We start from the raw sequence: 24,383 nt of genomic DNA, 5'->3' as shown, positions 1-24,383 counted from the left end.
ACCTATTATGATGTAAATCGCCAAATGTTTCAGATTCATTATACTGTAATAGGGGAAAGATGGCATTTTACATAACAACACAGAGCAATTAATATTATCTTGGCTGCCATATGGAAGAAATGATTGTTTGGGGGAATAAATGACAAATTCTTAATTTTCATTCATGATTATTTGACTTTCAGGAAGATGTTGCAAATCAACCTTAAGTTTGAAATTATGAATAGAAATTTAAATGGACAAATTGTTAGTCATGACAGTATGTTGAGTTCTGGAAAAGTGGAGAATATCATGACTTTAAGCATAGGAAAATATGCTATACAATACTTTGTGATTTACATATATAGCAACTTTCACATGGGTAAGACATCTCAAGGCAGTTGAAGATGCCAGACTGGACATGGGAGCGAGGGAGAAAGGTGGCTGAAGCATAGTCAAAGAGGTATGTTTTGAGATGGGCTTAGAACGAGTGGGATCGAGTTAGAGGGACTCAAGGGTGGAGTCCCACAAAGAAGGAGACACATAGGAACAGGAGGAGGATATTCAACCCATCAAGTCTGTTTTGCCAGTTTTTTAGATCATAGAAGATCATTTAATCCTATTTCACCACCACAAACAACAACTTGCATTTATTATAGTGCCCTTCATGCAGGGGAGCATCCCAGAACACTTTTCCCTTTTTTAGCCATATCCCACCCCACTCTAATTTCCCAAGTATGATCTATCCCCTTTAGAGCAGCCCAGTCAATATTGCCTCTATGGGCAGCACATTTCATATGTTCCATGCCCCTCTATGTGATGAATGGTAAATGGTTTGATATCGGGTGCTTCAGCACACAAGATCACAAGATTGGTTTGGATGAAGGCCAGTGCCTGACCTCTACCACATTTCCTGGTACCCTGTTCTAGTCATTGATTACCCTCTGAGTAAATAACACCTTGGTTTCACCTCTGTAATGTGGAATTTCAACAATTTGGACTAATGGGATGAAACTATATTCATTCTATCACACTGTAACTCTCAAAGCATTCGCATAAAATGACCTTCATAGGTCTCAGTCCAATTCCTAGTGAAAATAGATCCATAGTACAAACTTCCCACAATCTAACATCAAATCTGATCAGCTAGTTTGGAGATGACAGAAAAAATAATTGGTTTAGAAGAAAATATAAAATTGGTGCAAAATAGTACATATTTTTCTCACTGGAGTTAGAGTATACTGTGTCTAAAATGTGGGTTGGGCTAATTGCTCATAAGGCTGAGTTGTTAAGTAGACAAGGACACTGGCATATATATTAACATAGTTAGCCTACGGGTAATGGATATTGGATTAAAAAAATGACCAAAGACCATTAAGACATTAAAATTTTCTCCATCTGTTTATATAAAGAATCTATGCCACTGCTCCCATAAAAATCATTCTCAGTGAGATAATTTTCCTAATTCGACAGTATGAAATTTTATGAATAAAAATAACAGTGGAAGTAGAGCAAGACAATAAACACATTGTTAAATTATCATAATCTACTAATAGACTGAAGAATGCCTGTCTTGTGATATTATCGTAAATCACACGGCTTGGGACATTCCTTTGGCACTTAAAGGGAAAAATAAGTCTTCCAGTGAAATTGAATATGATGCACATTACTTTTAATAAAATCCACCCATTGGGAATTTGTCAACCGTGTTGAGTGATCTGATGTTCTATCATGCTATCTGTCAACAATCTTTACAAAGTCTGTGTTTTGCAATCAGTTAAGTGAGAATTATACATGGAATAATACTTTCTGAAGCAATTGTGGACTTTTTTCACATGTTTCTTTCATTCTAGACATTGGCAACAATTCAGTCCCTAACTACATATAATAATAATAATAACCCTTGCATCTGATGTAGTGCCTTATCACTACTTCAAGACATCTCAAAGCGCTTCACAGAATATATTGTAAAGTGAATTGACTTTATATTTTGTAGGCGAAATGTAACAATCCATTGTGCACAGCAGTGTCCATCAAACAGTCATGGATTGAGTGACCAAATTAATCTTATTATATTTTTTGGAAGGAGTTATTAACCCCAGAAAAGCGATCCGCCAATCGACTAACAACAACAACTTGGCTTTATATAGCGCCCTCCACACCTCAGAGCACTTTAATGAACAACTCGCGTTCCTACTTACTGCTAGATAAACAGAGGCGTTTGGGGTAAGGAAACTTGCCCAACGTTTTGCTCTGCTCAGGAATATAAAACATAATATATGAGGAAAAACATTCACTGCATGCACATCATCGCTTTTGAAGCAAGTTTTCTCCATTGTCCATGGTGTCACATAGTCAGACAATCCACAAGCTGTTTGCTGATGTGCAACGAATGGCAAAGGTTTGATAATTTTGCAAAATGGCAGCAATGGTGGGGGTGTGAATGGGAAAACATGCATATATACTTCCTTTCAAGTTTGTATTTAATGAATTGGGGCATTTTAGATTGTAGTAGGTTGGAAAGTTAAGAATGAGCTTCCCACAAGGGGCTTCATGTAAATGAAAAAAAACAAGAGTTTGGAGTTACAGTAGTTTGAGAAGATTACATGCAATGTTACAGCACTAAAACAGGTCATTTGGCACAACTAGTCAGTGCCAGTATTTATACTTCAAATGAGCCACCACTTCTCCTTTTCTCCTCATCTATACCCCTCTGTTTTCTTCTCCTTTATGTGTGAATCAAGTTTCTCCTTCAATACTCTGATGCTTTTCACTTTCAACATCACAGTTCAGGCAATGGGTTCCACATTCACACCACCCTCTGCTTAAAGCACTTCCTCTCTTTTAGATCCTCTACTAGCTATCTTATTTATGCCCCTCATTTTCGACTCAGCAATAAGTTGAAACAGCCTGTTAATGTCCACATCATTGAATCACATCATTTGGAGTCCTGTAGCTCAGTGGTTAGAGCACTCGCTTTGCAAGCGAGAGACCTGAGTTCAATTCCAGGCAGGGCGAAACCTTGGGCAAGTTTCCTTACTCCACACGCCTAATAATAATCCCTCCAAAACCAAAAACAATAATAAATTGGTCATTTTCAATCTACGACTGTTTGTGGGACATTGCTGTGCGCAATTGGCTGCCGCGTTCGCCCACAAATATACAGTCAATTCACTTTACAGTGTGTTCTGTGAAGCGCTTTGGGACGTCCTCCCGACGTGAAAAGTGCTATATCAAATGCAAGGATTATTATTATTATTATTATTATCCTTTCATAATCTTATACATGTCTATTTGGTCCCTTCTCAATCATATATTATCTCTGGAGGAAAAGCTCCAACCTGTCCAAACTTTCTTCATAGCTTTATTCACTCAAGGGTTTATTATTTTATTGTTGGTTAAGGTGTCTTACTTGTATAAAATGTACATTGAGATCATTTTACAAGGGACTATGGATGTGCAATGGCCATCAGTGTTACGAGTAATCAATTTTGTTTGTTCTTCCCCTTTCAAATTTCACCTCTTTTCCAAAGCTTTTGGCTTGGATAAGAGTATAGTTCCTCATGCGGTAGGCAGTCGTTTACAATTGACTCACAAGGCCTTACTTCATGTGCAAACCGGAAAGTATGCATCAAAATAACAACTACTTGCATTTATATAGCGCCCCTCACACAGGGTAGCATCCTAGAGCGCTTGACAGTGGCAGAGGACGATGCCAAGCCAGGGGGAGGGTAGGTGACTCTAGGCATTGTCAAAGAGGAAGGTCTTCAGGCCGAGCTGAAGGTGGGGAAGGAAGGAGCAAGGGGGAGGGATAGATGAAGAGTGTTCCAGACTTTCAGGCCATAGTGGCTGAAAATGTGCCACTGATGGTGAAACGGCAGGCACGAGGCACAAGGAGGATGCCAGAGCTAGTCGAATGGAGGCAGCAGGTAGTGAGATGGGGAGTAAGAAGGTCAGAGTGATAGGGAGATGCCATGGCATGAAGGAATTTGAACATGAGCATGAGGATCTTGAAATCAATCCATTTAGTGATAGGGAGCCAGTGGAGTCTGGCTATAACAGGTGTGCTGGGGTCAACAAGCTTTCAACTGTGGGGATGTTTCACAGCTGAATCCAAACCTAACTTTGCGAGATATCTATACTCATACACTTTCCATTAGAAATCATGGGATAATATTTACGAGCAAAAATTCTGGCCGATTTGGTTTCCCTGTTGCTCTACCAGTATTTTCCCCTTCTGCAGCCATGGCTGAGATATATTCATTTAACACAGCCCAGGAATCAAACCAGGCACTTTCCTGAAAGCACAGTTCATGACTTACAATAGAAAGCCTGCTTTGCTGTACAACATAAAATACAAAAAGAACAAAATACTGAAGCTTGGTGAAAAATAAAACTATTGTCAGAAATTACATTATAGTCAGTTAGTTGGAGCTATGAATAGATGAGCCACTGTGCAGTAAACCACATGAGTAAATTGCAGAGATTCACCTGCTCCTTTCACATAGAAAGCTGAGCCAGGCTGATCTGTGTCAGCCAATTCTAGACATAGGTCCCTTATGATGAGCATGTGCCTTCACCATGCTCAAACTGAAATTACTAATCTCCAGTGAATGAGTTGGATCGTGGTCTGTGTAAGCTGCAGTACACTCTACAAGTCATAAGACTCAATGAAGCTAAAGCAGGAACCAAAGACTGAAGCACCGATTCAGTGCAATCAACTTTCTTATGATAGTCTCGCTGAAAGGTCAAATTCCTGAGGCAGACAAAATGATTTGCATGAATAAACAACACTTTAGGATTATTATGTTCAGAGTAGGAGCAGTCCTGGGAGGAAGATAAAAACAATGTTCACTATGTGTGCCTTAAATAAAAGAAAGCTGAGATTCGTTTAACATTTTTAAAAAAATAGTATTTGATTCTGTATTTGGAATTAATTGATATTACTGATGCCAGTCTCCAAAAACTGAACACCTGAGTATTTGATTAGGCTTTTCTATGTGCTTACAAAATGACAGTCACTACACTCTACAGTAATTTCTTCGAAAAGCATTGGAAAGTCTTGATAACGCGTTAATGTGCAATGTCAAATTCAATTATTATTAATTAAATTATTATTAATATTATCAATAATAAATTCTCATTTTAACACACATTTTGTTTTACAAAACTACCAGGAGCCAACGAATGAAGTCGGCAACTTTGACCAGAATAGGTTGCTGATAAAGAGACATGTCGCTGTAACTAAAGGTTCGTAGGAGGAGCTCAGTGTATCTGAGAAAAGTGTCAGTGATTATGTGACTTGCACACCAGTACAACAACATGCATTTATATAGCGCCCTTCATGCCGGACAGCATCTCAGAGTGCTTAAGAAGAAGTTGAGCTGTAATAACTGAACAATGTTTGTTTGACTTGCTTTTTTACATGTTAAGTGACAGTACATTTCCTGTGTTTTAAAATGTGTTGAATAATTAATTAATTTTCAAGGCTTCATTCATTCCATGATAACCTGAAGGTATGCAGCCTATGGAAACAACTTCAAATTATTATTAGTATTATCACAGAACATATTGTAAAGTGGAGTGACTGTACATTTTGTGGGGGAGACGAGGCAGCCAATTGTGTATACCAGTGTCCCACAATTATTACTATTATTTTTTGGGGGAAGGGATTATTATCACCCTTTTTGTGCATTAACTCTCCCTTCACACATAAGCAAAGCAGACTGGTGGTTCTGTGTGCTGGTAAGTGGAGTGCACTGTGACAGCAGGCACTCAGAATAGGAAATCTCATTTGGCGTTCATATGATTAAAGTTTGCTAAACCTACCAGCACACGGAGCTGTATTGCTTCAATCAAATACATTATAAAGAGAGCAGACCCAGAAGTGTGAAAAAAATACTGTGTTAAATAGTCAAAGGTATTGTCTAATGCAATGTCTCTTCATTAAATACTCAAATCAGTAATAATGGATTTGAATAAGCCTGGTCTGACAGCTGTAATGTATCCTTTTTTTCTTCATCGTTGGCAGTAATAAAATAGACACTTCAGAAGTTAACAGTCATGTGCACTTATGCATTTTTTGTATTGAAAACAGTGAAACTGGTTATACCAGTGAAGAATAAGGCTCCATATTGGTTGATTGCTGTATTTTCCAGTCAATTACAAATAGGAAAATCTTATTCTTCTCCACATCTCAATGAGTAAATGGACTGCATAGACTCTTACTAAAGGATGCAGTTCAGGAATGTTATTAGTGTAATAGCTGTCTGCCTTTCTGTACTAGCTCAGGAGAATTGTTTGTATCTTTTATTGTCAACCAGGTGACTGACACTTACAAAAGCCCATCACCATAGTATCCAAACACAGCTGAGAGTTCCATGCATCTCACCTATGTAGGGAAATTCAAGAGATATCTATTGGAATGGAATGCGCATTCTCTCACTGCTACCTAATTCCGGAGAGTATTAGGCGCAAGTTGGCAAAAGTTAAGGCTTGGGGACACCAGAGTGCATGCTGGGGTACTGATAGAATTTAACCAGCTAAAACCGCATAGCTTGCCATTCCTCCTCTGCTCTGCCCTTCCAAATCCTGCTGATAAGCCAGGCTGCCTGGGCTATCATCATCAGTATCCTGCAGTATTGTGGACCCGCCAAGCTCAGGTAGTGGTTTACTGAGATCCCCACAGAGGGCTGGCTTGATTCTGACATTCCGTTGCCAAACACATCACCTTGGAGCCAGTTCAGCTTCAAGGAAACCCTGCTTACCTCCTCCCCTGCCCTCCCTCCCTCCCACTAAAGAGGATGAAATAGTTTAGCTGAGCTCAACTGAGTGGCATTAAAGGTACTACAATTGGCAGTACCTTTACAGCAGGGTAGAGAAGAGAAATTGCATGGTCAAATTTCTAGCTTGCATTGACTCCTGCTGGAAATGCACATATGTGGGTGCTGAGTGAGATCATGCTGAGCAGCAAAGGCCACATTGGTTGAACAACCCACAGGCAACTGAGCCCCAGGAAACTTACAATTTGCAACTCAAAGTAATGAGGTGCCTGCTGAAACCAATTAGATCATGGTCTAAATAGACTATGATCTAATTGGTTAAGCAGGCATCTCATTACTTGATCATGGTCTAAATAGTTGCCAAAGGCATGGGAGAGAAAATGGAGGAAACAGCCTAATCAGAAGTTGCATAATAGAGTTGAGAAGTAGTAGTGACTATAATTGGGAGCAACATTGGACTTTCACTATAATTCTTTCTCCCATGTAAACCAGAATGATAACAATAATAATAATAATCCTTGCATTTAATATAGCACCTTATCACTTCATTGAGACGTCTCAAAGAATTTACTGTAAAGTGAATTGACTATATATTTTATGGGCGAAATGCTGCAGCCAATTTGCGCACAGCAGTGTCCTACTAACAGACGTGAATTGAGTAATCAAATTTCTGTTTAAGGGATATGCTGGCATCTCTGCTGACTGTCATGTGCAAAGTAAAGTGAACTTGGTGAATCTCAGCCCAATTCCCAGTTTGTACAAAAGTGTCCATAAAATGGGAACAGTTGCCAAAAAATTCTGCTAACTGATAAACTAAATATTACTAATAAGTGAGAAAGAAAATTGCCTCGGTACAATATGGATGCTCTCCTCGGCACCAATGTTGAGACCAGGTACAGTGTTGAGACATCTTCCCAGCAGGCCCTTGGGTCGGGGGTAAGACAAAGATGGTTGACAGCTGAGACCCATAATTGCTCTGATACCAATGATACACTATAATGGAATGAAAAATGTGCAAACTCAGTTGGGAGCTCAGTCATTTGGTATTAATATCTTTTTTGTACAATTGAACACACTTATTTTGTGTTCAACAGGAAGAGGGGTCTTTTGGTTTTAAATACTCTAAAATGAAATAATTGTTTGGATTGTTCTTGGTCTCTTCTTTTAATACTAGAGAGAGTATCACTGCACCTAAACATAGTAATACTCATAATCCTTGCGTTTGATATAGCTCCTTATCACATCTTCAAGACATTTTAAAGTGTTTCACAAGATTTTGCTGTGAATTGTAGAGATTGTATACCCACATGAATTTTGACCCAAGTAAGACAGATTCAGTATTTAAAAACACACATGTATTTTCTCTTATAGTTCCTATAATTCATGATATTATTGCCTAAACTCCAATTAAATTCAGGGACTGATCTTGGCAGGAAACTGACATTAATGGCTCAAAGAGAATAATTATTTTTGGAGTCAGTCCAAGAATTTCACCTGCTGTCCTGGCCAAGAATCCTCCAAATAAAATTGGCCATGGCTGTTTGGGGGACATTGCCATGCCCAATTTGACTGCTGCGTTTGCCTACAAAGTCGACAGTCACTTCATTTTACATTAAAATCTGGGAAGTGCTTTGACTATGTAAAGGTGCTATATCAAATACAAGAATTATTTAAATGAAACAGCATAGAAACAGACCACTTTTGATAAGTTCCTTTGTGGTTTTGGAAGGCTCTCATTGCTCGGAAATAAACCTGATTATCTGAAGTGCTTGTTTGAATTTAGATTATAAGACTTCTAAGTAATTTAAATCTAAATATCAGATACAAACTAATCCTAATAAATCATAATAATAATTAATCCTTGCATTTGATAAAGCAACTTTGATATAGGGACATTCTCAAGCACTTCAAGGAATTTAATGTAAATTGTCGTGACTATGTATTTTGTGGGCCAGCAGGGTAGCCAATTTTTGGGCAGCAATGTCCCACAAACAGAACAGGTTGTAAATCACCAAGAATTTTGCTTGTATATACTTCCTGCAGAGACAACATTCGATGACTGTCGGTGTCACCCGAACATATTCTGCCAAACACACTGAAAAAATATCCTGGTAGCTTTTCAAAAAGGGCACCAACTGAATAAAAAATATGGTCTGATGTTTCTCCCTCTCTCCTCTCCTCCCCTCCCACCCCACTGCCACCCCCACCCCCTCGCCACCTCTTTTCCTGAAGACAGATCCTCTTTAACAATATACAATTCAAAGATCGGTTAGCTGAAGTGACCTGCTTAAGATCCCTTGCAGAAAAGTCGAGTCATGCTTATGTAACTTTTAAAAGGATCTATCATTTGCAAAAATCAATTAAATTTGTACTAGAAAAATAGGCCACTCTCCCCCACATACACCCAATGGAATTTTTTTAATATCGTGACAATAGGAGGCAGCGTAAACAAGCTTAATGCTAACCCACTTGTTTCACGTTCAGGTTTCAATTATACAATCCTGTGTTCATACCAACTAAAAGTTAATCTGTTTTCTTGATTTGGAGAGTAAATATAACTCACTTCTCTGTGCTGTCTTGTCACAGGGCTCATTGGAAGAAAAATAAAAGAAAATATGTCTTATTGTTCTGGGATTCTGATGAATAGTCTGACACTCTTGATTTTTGAGACCTATTTTCCAAATTTATAAATTTTTTTAGGATGGATTGTTCTCCAGGTGCATTTACTCAAAGGATTGGCAAAATAAATTCAATTTGGGATTACATTTCTTAGCAGATTCCTTCCTCCTTCCATCTTCTGAATGTTCTGTTTCTGTCTTCTGGTATTCACCCAATTGTCCACTATTCATGTGCTAGGTTAGAAAGTTCTAAGGCTGTTTAAGTGTGGGAGGCACCATCATCAAGCCTGATCTCTGGCCTAGGTTGGTAGCACTCTCGTCTCTGAGTCAGAAGGTCGTGGGTTCATAGTTGACACTCCAATGCAGTACTGGACAAGTGTGGCATTGCCGTCCTTCGGATGAGACATTAAACTGACACGTGCCTGCCATTTCAAATGGATATTAAAGATCTCCTGACACTATTTGAAAAGAGATGGGAGTTTCTCTCAGTGTCCTGGTTAACAATCTCCCAAATAAAACGGTCATTTACTTCATGACTGTTTGTCGACATTGCAAATTGACTACTGCATTCATCTACAAAATACAGTTACTACACATCATAATAAATCCTATGATGCACTTTGAGATGTGATATAATACTATATTAAATAAAAGGATTGACATTATTACGAACGGGGATACTTTTACAGCAGGTATCACGAGGCAAGAAGCAGAAAGCAAAGCTGATTTTTTTTCTTTCTTCCCTAAAACTCTCATCTGCTCACACCCATTGTAGTTGCCCTATTACTGCTCTTGCTGTATCTAAATGTACCAGAGACCTTTTAAACAAAATCCTTTATGAAATCACTGTCTTCAGGCACAAACAGTCAAAAATAAGTTACCACAGTCTCCAACATCCATATCCTAGAAATATTGACAATAGCCTGTGGAGATTCCATTAGTGTAGCTATACACCTGCAGAGCAGAGTGACAGAGTAACCATTTCAAACACGAGTAAAGCATCAGTCTTCCTGTATCCATGCGATTCTCAATATGTTACTTTTATATCTTTTAATCTAATCACTTAACCTTAATAATTTTGGTTGTATGTGTGTGGAAAACATAATGCCATTGATTAAGGCCACGAAAATGTAAATTATTTGTTGTATTATGTGACGGAGCACAGTAATACTAACAAGACAGATCACTGGTGAGGGGAAAATGTGATCAATTTGTATGTGGTACCTTTAATAGAACATTGGCGATGGTTGATAGAAGAGCAAATGGCTGATTCTGGGACTTAGAGGAAAGGCTTCCTGGGCCAATGCATTTTCATTGGTAAAAGATTGAAAGGGGATGTGATCCAGTCTTTAAAATGATGAGATATAGATGATGTAGAGACAAGTAGGCTCTATGACTTATACTCTTGAGAGAATTAGAGGAAAGAATCTTAAAATTTACAAGACTAAAGGTTAGGTATTAGAAAGAGTTTACTGGAGAAAAGTGGAGAATAATAAATTTTGCATTTGACAAGACATGAGTAATATTTATGATTTACTGGTGAGGAAACTGAAAGAAACTCCCTTCTGTTTTTGAATCGTGTCTGGTATTGTTAACATCACGTTTTGCCCATAAAAATAATCAATCCACTTTACAATATATTCTGTGAAGTACTTTGAGACATATCAATGACGTGATAAGGCTCTATATCAAATGCAAGGATTATTATTAATATGTTTAATTCTGCCTCCTTTCTCCCTGCTTACCTGTGCCTTATCATTGGTTAAGCACTTTATGACATGCCTCCTAAATGAAGGGCATTATATATGTCCAGTATTTTTTGAAGTGTGCTGTAATTGCTATTTTGCAAAGGACTTAATCATGTAAAAATAGGCTTCAAAAGTTCAAAACAATCACTGAATAAGAACCACTAACTCCTCCTCCTGTGTGTTATTTGTCTGACATTGTATGTTGAATTGTAATGAGAAACAGATTAATGGAAGACAAGTTGAAATGTTAGATCACAGATTGTATCAGTTTCCCATAACATTTCACATGAGTTTTACAGTGCAACTATACTAAGAGCTGTTAAGTAGCTGTTAGTTACACTATCACAGTTGAGTACACTTATGTGCAGAATGACGCATAGAAACACCATAAAGATAAGCAACCAACTTACTATATATACATTAGGTTTCTAAGTCACAAGTAATCTTTCTATGAATAGAGGACTATTTGTTCTCTGAGAAGAAGGTGCAAACATGGCTATTAGACGCAAGATAACCAAAGACATTTTTTTTCATATAGTGGGGCGGATTTTCCTATTGAGGAATGTAAAATTGAACAATGTAAATGGTTGATGTTACTCAAACCCAGTTGAGAGCCACTGAATGTGGGAACAAGTTGACACATTAATTAATTTAATGTTACAAGTGAGAAGAATGGACGTGGAATCTGGCCACAAGTCAATTGCCTTTTGGGTGGTGGGGTGGGGGGTGGAGGGTCGTAGTGTTAATTAAATGCCATCTCTTAAACTGCAAAAGGATTTGTCACATAGACAATGTGCACATCTCTGGTTTTACCTGAAAGAGTAGCCTTGATGAAGACATGCCTTCAGTCAGTGGTACTCATTGTCTCACAGTTTCTGTTAGTGGAGGGAATATAACAATAATAATAATAATCCTTGCATTTGATAGAGCGACTTATCACATCTTCAAGATGTTTCAAAGTGCTTCAAGTGAATTGACTGTATACTTTGTAGGCAAAATGAGGCAGATCTGTCTGCCTGTTCAGATGGACGTTAAAGATTCCATGACACTATTTGAAAAGAGAAGGGAGTTTCTCCTGGTGACCTGGCTAACAATCCTCCAAATAAAATTGATCATACAGTGATCATGGTTGTTTGTAGTACATTGTTATGTGTAAATTAGTTGACACTTTCACCTACTGTCATTACACTTTATAGTAAATCCTGTAATGCAATTTGACAATATGATAAAGCATTGAATCAAATGCAAGAATTATTAATAATAAGTCTCCAAGAGTTGAGTGTGGAGTAATCCCATTGACAGCACATTAGAAATGGGGCGGTTTAGACATGGGCAGTTCAGTGAACCAAATTTAATGATTTCAAGAACTGAACCCACATTCTTGTGCAAGGTCTTGTACAGACTGTATTGGAGATGAAAAAACTTTAAAAATATTCATTGACTCACAATAGGTAGTTATTTCTGCGATTTTTTTCTTGAGTATCTACACTACTTTGAAGTATCTTCAATCATTATTGCCATCAAACTGTGCCAGGGTAAATCTAGGCTCTTGAGTGAATCATCTGTCTCCATTCTGAGCTGCTACAAGAGGCTTCTGATGCACCTGTCACACTTGTCTCCTCCAAGTGCTTGTCAACCTACTGCATTCATGGCCTGACTTAATGTTGTGTTCCTCTTTAAAAGTTTTACTTTGAGAAAGCAGGACACTTTAATTCTTAGCAGATATTCTTGCCACTGCTTTGCTGGTTTGATAAGATTTTGTTTCCAAGTGTTCTTCTATTTGAACTTTCTGTCTTACTTTATTGTTAGCAATCATTGCCAGTTATCTGATATCTTATATGCAGGACCTGGAAGGGCAGACTAGTCTAGGGCAGGGAGTCATGTTCCTGTTAACCCAGCAAGCCAAAGCCCTAATGGATAGGCTGGTCCTAGCTGGACAAGCAGCGGGAAAGCTTGCCGGACAGGGATATCAATGGCAAGCTATGTGGTTTTAGCTGGTTAGACTCCAGCAGTATCCCAACACACACTCTGGGGTCCACAAGCCTTGGCTCTTGCCAACCTGTGCCTAATACTCTCCGGAATTAGGTAAGCAGGCTACGTCCTTCCAGGGAGAGAGTGCGCATTCTATTCCAACAATCTATCTCTGGGATTTCCATGTGTAGGTGGGATGGATGGAAATCTCAGCTTGATTTGGATACTCTTAAGGATGGTAATGGGTTTCCGCATGTGTCAGACACCCAGGACCAATATATATATATATATATACACATATTTGTAGGTGAACACAGTGCAGCCATGTTGGCCAGGAGAAACTCTCTTCCCTTTTTCAATAGTGAAGTGTACTGTCTGTGTATTTGTAGGTGAATGTGGCAGCCAAATTGCATACCACAATGTCTGACAAACAGCCATGAAATGAATGACTAATTTTATCTGGAAAATTATTGGCCAGGATACCGGGAGAAACTTACTTCTCTGTTCGAATAGTGCCATGGGATCTTTAACAGGCAAATTAGGTCTTCATTTAATGTCACATCTGAAAGAAGGCACCCTGCAAAATACCCCAGCACTGCATTGGAGTGTCACCTTGACTATACGAGTTCAAATCCCGATGGGGGGTTTGAACACACAACCCTTCTGACACAGAGGTGAGAGTGCTCCCAACTGAGCCAAGCTTTAATGTGATTCATATTAACATGACTATTGTGCCGAATTCGTTCCTTTTTGGACCTAAGTATTCTAACAGTGCAGCCAAGCTTCGCAGCCCATCAACTCTAAAACCTTTCCAACCCCTGTCACAACTACAACAATATTGCATTACCCAAATCACCCATTGCGTTTTAGGCTATGTTCTCAGAAAGTCTGCTCAGGCTTAATCATATTGAATGAACACAGTCACTTACTAGGAACATGTAATCTACACTCGGTGAAATGTTTTCAGCAGTGTCTGGTAAAGAGAGAAAAGAACGGTGGAAAGAGCATTGGAAATATCAGACAGATATAAAACAAAATTTTAAATAATTACATTTACTCTGGATTTCATTGGGTATGCAAGCGATGAAATGTTTTCATTTCTCCAGTTGTGGGCTGGCTGCCAAATGCATTAAAGTCAGGTTGGGAAATTTTTTGTTGTCTTGGTGATGTGCAGTGCAACAGAATGGGAAAGGTTACTGGGAAGCACCCGGTAAGCAAAGAATGAGGTCTGTGCAGTTGTGATAAGGAAGATCATGTAACAGCTACTGAATCTCAGCTGGCAAATATTTAAGAGCTGACAAATAAAAATGTAACGGATGTAGTCGTGTTTTCTATTTTTGTCAGACACCATGGTCCAGTTGAAGGACTGCTTGTTTGGATTGTCCAAAGAATAAGAAACACTTTAAGTACTACCGAGGATCTGAAGGCCAGCAAAAGAAGTATTAAATAAGGTTTCGATATTAATCAGGATGGTGAGTTCCACTATAACTCGGGCACGATTTCTACATATATTCTGTAAGATTTCCAAACCAACAGCATTTTAGGTTTTGCAAAATACACACCTGAATGAGATAATGCCATATCAGTGAATCAATCATATGACATATGTCAGCTATCACTGACAGGAAAACTGTTAGAAGAAATAAATAGGTTAATGTCTCAAATATTGATATTTGCTGATAATTATGAACAACAATTGACAAACATTTTTGGATGAGTTCGAGGCATTTGTTTTTCTCTGCCGCTCAACATTTCCATTAAATACTTCTTCAAAGTTTTCTTCCAACTTGTGCATTTTTTTTATAAACAATGTTTCCATATTGTTTTGTCATCAAGTTCTTAGATTCAGAATGAGCGCTCAGTCGTGTTTTCCTGTGGCTTGGGGCTCAGTAGGACAATGAGGTGCTCTCTCTAATTGTTGGCATTTAGGAAGAAGAAACAGCTTATGGGACCTTCTTTATATATCGGCAGCTCCTGATTGAAGCAGAGAGCAAATGAGAAAAAAATTCCAGCTCAAGCAAACTGCAGGGAACCCAGAAAATGAGGGATCAAACCAAATAAAATTGAACAAAGCAGGGAACGCAGTTCAGAAAACAGTAAATATAAATGTCTGTTAAAGAGGAAAGATGCATTACTGAATAATAATCTAATTGATGCGCTGGAGGGCTTAAATCTGTTCCTCACAGTCTATTGCTATATGACCTCGAATACACAGAGAAATGAATGAATGCATGGGGCAATACCCCTATTACTGTAATTTGCTTTCATGCTATGCATTTTATTTTGCATTTTCTTTCTAATTTATCCTTTAGCATACACTTGCCCCACAAAGTATATTACCAGTTTATTTGCTGCTGCAATTTTCCTGCTGTGTTCTTGATCACATGGGTAAGGAATTGCAGGGGAACTGTAGCGAGCAAGTGATGCACTGAAGCAGAAGTCTGATGGTGATATAAGAATGCAGTGTCTACGATGACAGATGCATTCTAAACAGTCTACTCTATATACATTAGATGATATAAGTAGCTCCAGCTGGAAGCAAATCCAGCAAGGCTTACACTATATACACCGGTTGGTTGTTTTTTAAAGAGTATGGCAGATTCAGTGAATCGGCACTTTGTTATTACTGTAATAAGCAGATCAATTATTCAACTCATACTTCATTTACCCCCATATAGATGGCCCATAGCATTGTTAATGTAGAATTAATGTTGAATAATGTAAAGGTTGTGCTGCATTCTTGGAAGTGTCATCCTTCAGACGAGAAGTTAAACTGAGAGACTCGCGGCTGTCTGGTTCAGGTGGATTTTAAAAATTCCAGGGCACCATTTGAAAAGAGAAGGGAATTTCTCCCAGTGTCCTGGTCGGTCAACAATCCCCCAAAATAAAATCTGTCATTTTGTATTGCATTTACTTTACTTATTGACAGTCTGTAGGACATTGCTGTGTGCAAATTAATTACAGTGTTTGCCTGCGAAATACAGTCAGTAGTCTTTACAGTGAATCATGTGAAGGGCATTTCGAAGTCCTCCAGACATGAAAGGTGCAAATATCAAATCAAGGATTATTTATTCATCATTATTATAATTAGCCACGTCAGAAATTAGCAACAGTGGACAGAAAGTGAGGCAAACTTGCTGCGTAATTCTCTTTCCCCCCAACAATTTTATCTAAATTAACTCAAGTCCCATGCTCTTACTTGTGAATCAGTTGTATCTGATCATCGTGTTATGGGATCCGTGACGTTTGAATCACACCACATCACACTGTGAGTCCCTACTGTGTTCTCCACTCATTCAGTTTGTATTGAATTTTTTTTGTTTGACCCCATCATTTGAATGGTGTCTTGTCAAGCTCACAGTACAACTGTCAACAGAGGCTTTTACATGGGCACATCTCATCTGTGGGGCAGCATTTCGACTGTCCCAAGGAGACACGGACATGGAAGAGAGAAAGGCCTGGGAAATAAATTGTATTGATTTTTCTGAAGAGCATCTTTGACCTTAGTGACCACACATCAATGTTCGATTTGCTGAAGGACAAAGGAACTAGAATCTGTTGCGTTTGACTGTCTTTGAGAGATTTTTTTTAAAGTTACATTATTTACCTTTCTTGCCTTTGAAGCAAAATGTTGATGTTGAGAGCCAGGATAACATGTCAATCGATTTCCTTTGATCAGAGGTTATGAAAGAAGAGTTATTTCCTTTGCAGTGTCATATTTACATCAACTTTCATTTCATTGTTAAATGTCAAACCTCTGTAAAATCTACAATGTGTGGTTGCATTTTAGATTACTAATCGGTTATCCTGCATCTGGTATGCATTCAGTAATTCTGTAGCATTGTCTGAGAAACTGTAGCCTTTTTATTCAGACAGCTATATTTGAACAGCATTCATTCACAACACTGACAATTGCAAGCAATTTATTAAAGTTCAGTTTTAATGTGATAAATGACTATGGACTGGTGAGTTGTCTTTTCAGTACTTTAATCACTAATGAATCACTATTATTCAAAACATTTAAAGCTGTGCCACAGAGGTTTATGCTTCTGCAGAAAGAGCTACATACAAAATGTCTACAATATTTACTTTTATTCCTTTCAGATCTATATCGATTTAAAATTACAAAAGCTGCATTCCATTCCTTGAACTATGCATCAAGATGTTTTCACATTTTTTGTTCTCAAACTATTCTGTATTATAAAAGTAATTTTCTGAACATCAGAGTTCTACCTATCTACACATGCTCGTCACTTGAACAGTAACGTTACCTGTTCTTTAATGTCAAAAAAGTGCATTATAACATGAACTCTGTAGGGAGCTCGCTCTCTGTATATGATACTGACTTGGGAGGCTTTGACTGTGAACCAGAATCACACGCGCTTTGTGAGCCAGAAGTCTACTTCTCCTTTCCCCAATATTGAAAATGCGCTGAGTTTCAGATTCACTCTTCACTACCGAAGAGCTTAGTAGTGTCTGTTCAAAATCATGTTTCATGTTTTCTGTTTCAGGCTCCAAAATTCTTCTCTCATTCTATCCAAAAGGCCTAAGCAGTCATGGTATAACCTGGAGTTGAGTAGCTCCAATGCTCGCTCACCACAATAATAATAATAATAATCTTTGCATTTGATATAGCGCCTCATCATGTTTTGAAATGCCTCAAAGCGCTTAAATGCTCAATGTCACAATACCCCAAAAGGTAATCCTCACCCTTCATTGACTGCTTATGCTTAAACCAGTGGCTAAATACTGAATGTTTTTACATTTGTTCTCTTTCAGAGCATTACTAAGTGTGCTGGAATCATCAGACTTATCGTCTGAAAGATCAATGTTAAAAGATGCATAGTATATTCAACATGGTCCTTTGAGTCCTTGAGAACAAGAAAATCAATGAGGAATGCCATTAACTAGGAGAGGTCACAATAATGATTCTGCCAAATTCAACATTAAGTATGATGGTAAACAAAGAACAGGCAGCGAGTGTTAACAGTTTTGAAAATAAAACTTTCCAACTTCTGTGCTACCTGACAAATATGTTCCTTCTCCATTGATTTCTCCATTGATCTCCAGGTAGGAAATGGAGTCTGCAATGGTTTGGTATGGGCTGTGGTTTGAATGGATTCAATTCTTGCATTTTGATACAGCACTTTTTCACATCTTTTAGACATCTCAAAGTGCTTCACAGAAGAATGGAGAATCTAAAGTGAATTGACTATATATCTTGTGGGTGAAACACGGCAGCCGATTACGCACAGCAGTGTCCCACAAACAGTCGTGGATTGAAGCGAGCAATTTTTTTATTATTGCTTTTCTTTTCTTGAGGGATTATTATCAGGCGTGTGGAGCAAGGAAACTTGCCCAAGGTTTCGCTCTGCTGGGAATCGAACCCAGGTCTCTCGCTTGCAAGGTGGAGTCCTGTAGCTCAGTGGTTAGAGCACTCGCTTTGCAAGCGAGAGACCTGAGTTCAATTCCAGGCAGGGCGAAACCTTGGGCAAGTTTCCTTACTCCACACGTCTAATAATAATCCCTCCAAAACAAAAAACAATAATAAATTGGTCATTTTCAATCTAAGACTGTTTGTGGGACATTGCTGTGAGCAATTGGCAGCCGCGTTCGCCCACAAATATACAGTCAATTCACTTTACAGTGTGTTCTGTGAAGCGCTTTGGGACGTCCTCCTGACGTTAAAAGTGCTATATCAAATGCAAGGATTATTATTATCATTATTATTAAGGTGAGTGCTCTAACCACTGAGCTACAGGACTCACAATTTGAGTCAGATACCATCAAACTGAACAGATGCTGCAGCCTATTCATCTCTACAATGACAATGAAGTACAAAATATCTTTTGTGCATTGTTCTGAGAAATGGTATACAATTTGAGAAATTGCAATTGAAATGCCTTTTTTAAGAGCTAATAACAGATTTTAATTGTCAAATTGTGAGAAATTTTAATTTCAAGAGAGTTTTTAAATTCATTCGGTCTCAACCTGTTTCAGATGCATGAATCCAGCCTCTGAACACACACTGAAATGAATAAGATGAAACTAACAGTGAAAACAGGACATTTCTGGTGCGTACAGCCTGTACTCTTTGCAATTATCTGAAATGCTCCAGGAGTCATTTCACAAAACATTGAGTAAGTAGAAATCAGAAGTAATTATCTCTCAGAACAAAATTTGAATTGGTTATTTTTCAAGGTCAGGTTCAAAGCAGGCTAAAATCTCTTCTAGCCTTAATCTCTTCTAAGGTGCATAAACAGAATCTAATGGGAAGTTTAAAAGAGAGATAGATAGATACAATGCCAAATTACATTTGTATAGCGCCTTTCACATCGAGAGGACATCCCAAGGCGCTGGACAGTCAGGGATTTGGACCCAAGCCAAGATAGTAGTAAATAAGGGAAGTAAAGCCTTTGCCTGGCATTTGAGTCATCTGACCTCTAGCAACATCACTTCCTGTTTCCGCTATCTTACATACTAGATGTATTAAGGGGTTTGGTGAAGGACTGGGCTTTGGGATTAAAATATCTGATCTCATAGACTGGTGGAAAAGTCTTGGTGGACTGAATAGCCACATCCTTTTCCTATGTTCCTAAGAGTTTGTGTGTGGTATGAAAAATAATATCTCTTAATCATATCCTTAAAACTTGCAAATAAGAGAAAGCCTGGTATGCAATAAATTGGATATTTGTGATGGAAATGAAATCTGCTTACAACACACGGCATAAAGTAGAATTGCACTTAAAACAAGACATATATGTCAATTATTTGCTATGTGTGAAATAAAACTGAACTTTCTGAGTGTTTCATATATTATGCAGATGTACCAGCTTCAATTATGCAGCTAATAGATCTATCGTGTGTGTGTGTGTGGTGTGTGTATATGTGAGAAATGGTTTGCAGATGTTACGCACAAAATTGTGGATCAGGTGGAAGATCAGTTTATGAACAGTTGGATCCAGAGTTCTGAAGCTATGAGTCTCGCTCAACTCCTATGCTAAGTTGCACAAGTCCAAGGTTAGATTTAAGGAGTAAAAATTAATTGAGGAGAAAATGTCTTACCCCTAAATGTGTTAGGCCAATTTTGCAAAATACTTACTAATCTTGTTAGTGATATCTAGTGGCAGATTATCTGTAATACATGGACTATTCATTACCTTGACATATTGTGCAATTTGAATGGCTTGAATTTTTTATGTGGTAACTAACTGGAGCATCAGTCACTCATTAGAGTATTGGACATGTGGGTACATGTAACATTCCATTTCCAAGAGACTTCAAGTTTAGCAATGTTTTACAAGTACACTTATTTGTTTATCTTACATGGGTTATTGAATTATTTAACAATTATTCTTATTGCACAGGAGTGTAACTGATTGACTTCATACATACAGATTTTATTTTATTTAAAAAACAACAGTGGGTCTGAGAAACAAAGAAGGAAAGGTTTACTTCAGGTGAGTACACAATGGATACTCCCAGCTATAATGCTGTATTTCTATATTGCAGTGAGTAATACATGGTTGGTATGCTGTGTAGTGAAGCAACACACCAATATTAGTGACTGGTATATCAGAGCAATGCATAATGACATACAGAAGTATCTGGCTACGATCAATGACTTTTTGTCCGAACCCTACCCTAGATTGAGTCATATTTGATCTATATTTCCAGTAAAGAATTTCTTACATTCTCACAAGGAATCATCTTTAGGGTCAATCTGAAGAGCTACATTGCAAGATTTCAGCACTTTTTCAAACATTATTTGCAAAAGTTGATAGATAGCATTTTATAAACGTGTTTCTTATTCATTTATTTTGTTATGTTAAGGTGCAATCTAAGTATACCACAAAATGGAAATGCTATTTATATAAATAAGCCTAATTTAATTTTAAAGTAATGACTTTATGACTTATGACCAGGTTTATATATATATATTATATATAAATGATCACAATTCTACAGTTCCACAAAAGGCTGTGTTATAAACTGCAAGCCTCATACCATAAATGTACTGGCACTTCTTTTACTGGAGCAAGAATAGATTTTTGGCGTGTTTCATCTGCTTGTAAATGGTTTATTTGGAAAGCTCTGATGCATCCAAGTGTGTATTTTTTCAGGTCTTAAGTGAGCTTTTTAAAAATATTACCAGGAGTAACACAGACAGACTGAACAGCTAGTCAGACAGACAGGCAGGACTCTGAACCTTTCCAAACGCCTGCTTTTTTTTCTTCCATGTATATCTATGACTGGGGTTAACAATAGCAAGCTGCACCAGCTGCCCATTTACAAAGAAAGACTCCTGGGAAAACTATACTTTCACAGACAAAAGCAACTGAACTCATACTTCAGAAGAGATTCGTATTTACATAACCACATAAAAGCAAACCCTTGTGTAATTAGTAGTAATGGAACCTATCTGATTGTTTTGCTTTTTTTACTCAAACATCGGTCAATGTAGTTCTTTTTCTTGCTCTTAATCAGAAGGTTCCATTGTTTCTTTAGTGTTATACTGTTTGTGGGACACTGCTGTGCGCAATTGGCTGCCGCGTTCGCCCACAAATATACAGTCAATTCACTTTACGGTATATTCTGTGAAGCGCTTTGGGACGTCCTCCCGACGTGAAAAGCGCTATATCAAATGCAAGGATTATTATTATTATTATTATTACTCAAGGGTCTGATGATGACGAGGGTAGGGGCTAGATTTATGTGTTAACCATGTGCCAAAGGACTAGCTGTTAGTCAAAGATTAATTTCATCCATAGCTTCATTCTGAAAATCAGTCTGGGACGTTAGAAATTCGCATGTTGCTGAGTATAGTGACATTGATTATGCGCATCAACAGGCTCAGAACGCTAGACATTACCACACATCATAAATGTTGCTGCACTTCACAACATAAGGACATTTCCACCTTAGTACATTTAAATTTAGGGCAGAGGTTTTAAGTGTAAAGCCTGTAGATTCAAGACAGAAGCAAATTAACTTTGCCAGAGAGAAATCTTATAAGAAACTGCTCATTACAGGAATCCTGCCTTTCAGTATTATTGTTAATCCTAAATGGTACTTAAGTAGAAGCCTGATCTTCAATCATTTGCTTTTCATTCCAGTAAGAGTGAATTAAATTACTCAGCTATGTACTGTAGCTCATGCATCATACATTTGTCAGTGTTCATGTATATATACATGCCAGACATTATGGTTTATACACATGCACATCTCTGACTGTCTAGCACCTTGGGACTTTCTCCTGACATGAAAGGCGCTATACAAATGTAATTTGTTGTTGTCTGTGCTTATGTATTATACACGTGCCTGGGCTCATCATTATACACATACCAAAAATCATGCAATATAAACATACCAACATGTATTGTTATACAATTCTGTACTCGTGCATTATACACTTACCAGAACTCCTATATTATAAATATACCAAAGCTGATGCATAACACACATGCTAGTACCCTTTTATTACACAAATATCAACGTTTATGCAGTTTGAGTGAATCACACCAGGGATTCAGCTCCAATAGGCAGGATGATTTCAGTGCAACCGTGGCCTTGTAACATCATAGATTCTGCATCTTGATTTCAATAGTAGCAGCAATTGCACTGCTCAGTGCCACTTTGACAGCTCTTGGTTGAAACTGGTAAGTAGACCTGCAATTTCTCTCTTTTCCCCAAACTGGGCAGCAAGCCTCTCCCAGTAATTCATTCACAAACCACCGCTGCCTGTTGGGAGCCACGAAGCAACACTGTTCTTCTTTAAACTCTTTCCAGAGCATCGATGTGTTGTTGAATGTAGGATCCCCAAAGGTGAAGACTATTCTAAATTGTCTGAATGCATTGCTTACTAATGCTGAGTGAGGTCTGTGAACATCGATTGTATTACCTTTGTATATTATTGGCCTTCATTAGCCACAGAACCTAAATACATGAGATGGCAAAATATTCTTCATCTTAACCTGAAGGCAATTCATTGTCTTAAATTTTAATATTGTGCACCATTTTGTAAAATTCTTAAATTCAGCCTTTATTTGGAAGTTTATTTTCCGCAGATCTTGAGAAGGACTCCAGAATCCCAGTTTCTAAAGTGAGATTGAATTTAATATCTGTCAAAACCCTGCAAAGTCTTGAACTTGACAAAATTGGATGTGCTTTATATATGAACTACTCAATCATGGAAATGTTTATATTCTGGTAACCTTATTTCTATTTTTAAGGGACATACGCTTGGTGTCCTGGCCAACAATCCCCAGATAACAATGGTCATGGTTGTTTCTGGATTATTGCTGTCCTCAAATTGGATGCTGCTTCACCTATAAAATACACAGTCACTAAATAATTTATAGTAAATCCTGTAAAGCACTTTGAGACATCCTCCTGATATGAAGTGCTCTGGGACGCTGCCCTGTGTGAGGGGCACTGCAAGTTGTTGTTGAAATTCACCAAAGTGTGAGGATTGTCTGTCTGTCTGTCTGTCTGTCTAATTCTGTGTTCATCCACAAAATACACACAGAGCCAACCCTTTGCAGTACACCCTGTGGAATGCTTTGAGAAGCCTCAATGATGTGATAATTCGCTATGTCAAATTCGAGGATTATTATAAATTACATTATATTATTTAATTGATCCTCCACTCTGCTGTTTTGAAATGCAAGATAGGGACTAAAAGTCCCAAATTCCCAAAATAAAATTTTGCCTGAATGCAGAATTCCACCATCCCATGTTCAGTTCCTAACTGAACAGACAATCAATTTCCAAACCACGTTAAAGGAATTGTTTGCAATCTGTTCATTTTATCCAGACTTTTGCTGTGTTTGTTTGGATGAGGTTTATTGCAGTGAGAAAGAGGTTTTGAACATTGAATGTCCACCAGAAATGTAAATGGTGTAAATATAATTTCCAGAATAAATGAATTTCCATGATTTATTACAATTACATTTCCTCAGGTTTCAGATAAGTCATCACCCACATCCTTACATCACGTCTCAATCTGTACCAATCAAATCTATTATTCAAGAAAATGCAGTGATGGTGAGATAATTTAACATGCATGAAAACATCCAACTTGGTATTTTTATGCAACGGCAACTTCCCATCAAAGCTCCAGTTCAGCCCTAAACAAATGAGTATGTATTAATCTGTGCTATTTTACAGATTTCCCTCCTGGTTATATGATTCTGTTGGAATCCCTGCCTCAGCATTAAAAATTCAAAGTAATATTTTAAGATGTGTCTCATGTAACCTGCTCTTACTTTATTTAATTAAGTGACTGC

This window comes from Callorhinchus milii, unplaced genomic scaffold (genome assembly GCF_018977255.1).
Source record: "Callorhinchus milii isolate IMCB2004 unplaced genomic scaffold, IMCB_Cmil_1.0 Scaffold5, whole genome shotgun sequence".
Lineage (NCBI taxonomy): Eukaryota > Metazoa > Chordata > Chondrichthyes > Chimaeriformes > Callorhinchidae > Callorhinchus > Callorhinchus milii.
The sequence above is the reverse complement of the archived record's forward strand: the minus strand, read 5'-3'. Positions refer to the sequence as shown.